The sequence below is a fragment of the Orycteropus afer genome, unplaced genomic scaffold (assembly GCF_000298275.1).
Source record: "Orycteropus afer afer isolate SDZICR_OR568_19922 unplaced genomic scaffold, OryAfe1.0 scaffold00051, whole genome shotgun sequence".
NCBI lineage: Eukaryota > Metazoa > Chordata > Mammalia > Tubulidentata > Orycteropodidae > Orycteropus > Orycteropus afer.
Window position 1 is genome coordinate 4,512,847 of NW_006921638.1, and position 1,622 is coordinate 4,514,468.

The window sequence follows — 1,622 nt, forward strand, 5'->3', positions numbered from 1 at the left end:
GAAACGACTTGACGGCACTTAACAACAACAACAAATTGCTCAGGAACTAGTTGTTGAATTAAATCAATTCCTAGAAAGGATAAACTAACTCAGCAGGTGAGACCAGGGTAAGACTAACTTTATGGGCAGCACTGAAGGGGAAAAATGTATTGAAAGTATAAAAGGGATGTTTGGGGAAGTGAGGACGGGCAGAACCACTTACTTACTTTGGCATAAAGGAAAAGGGAGGGTGACCACCTCACCTCAAATATCCAGTTCCCTCAGGGATCCACAGCCTGCATCTCTGGGAAGAACCTAAGCAATGACTAAGCGATGTCCCACTGACTGTGCTATAACACAGAACAAACTGAACACATATACAGCTCAGGGCAGAGTTAAGAAATCAACTCTTCAATGAGCTCTCTGTGTCAAGCACACACCACAGAGCCTTTCCCCAGAGATTTCCTTAAGTGTGGTAACTCGATACTACATCTTCCTTTGGTGATGATCACATATTTTAAACTGTGGTTCTTTACTTGAAAAATGATCCTAAAGAAAAAGCCTGAGGGGACTGTTGGTAGGAGTAATTACAAGGAAAGTACATTTCCTAAGCCAAAAGTTTCTTCGAAAACTTAAAAAATTACCAGCTCTGTTCAAGTGGCTAGAAAAGTGGAAAGGTAAGGAGGAACATAAATCACTGTTATTATTTTATAACACACTTTTCTTAAAGAGCAATTTCAGGTTTACAGAAAAAACACATAGGAAGTACTGAATGTTCTCATATACTCTTTCCCCACTCTGTTACCACTTTTTTTTTTTTTTAACGTTTTATTGTGATATGGCTGAAATTTTAGAAAGCAGATTTGTTTTTACATTCAACAGTTTATACACATTTTGTTTTGTGATAGTGATTACATTCCCTGCAGCGTAACAGCTCTCCTCCCACTTCCTCCCTGTGGTTCCCCTTTCCCTGTGTCCTTCTAGCCTGTGCATTCCTGCCTCCCTACCCTTCTCCCTGTGCAAATGCTGCCCTCCTGGCCTCCCATGGTTGATTGTTCTAAGGAGTGCATCCTGGCATAGTTGTTCTGCTCATAGGCCTGTCTATGTTTGGCTGAGAGTTAAAACACTGGAGTGAGATCATTTCCAGGCCTTCAGGGTGCCTCAGGGCCATAGTCTTGGGGGTTCTACCAGTCTCTATCTGACCAATAAACTTGGCTTTTTAATGCTTTTTTTTTTTTTTACTTTTGTTAAGCATTTTTTTCTCCCACTCTATCCAGGATCTCCAATTTTGATCTCTTTCCAAGTGGTTGGCATTGGTAGCCAGACATCATCTTCTGGTCTCAGGGTCACGTAGGCTGAAGTTCTCATGATCCATTAGTCCTTTGGACTACCTATTTCCATGTGGCTTTGACTTTCTTCACTCTTCTTTGCTCCAAATGAGGAGACACAAATAGTTGCATCTTAGATGACCACTTGCAAGCTTTTAAAACTCCAGTTGCTATTCACTGAAGATGTAGAACAATATTTTTGTATACTATGTTGTGCTGATTGACTGCTCACCAGAAGGCTGGCGGTTCAAACCCACCAGCCACTCCTCGGAAGGAAGGTTGGGCAATCCTACTTCCGTAGTGATACTGCCTCGG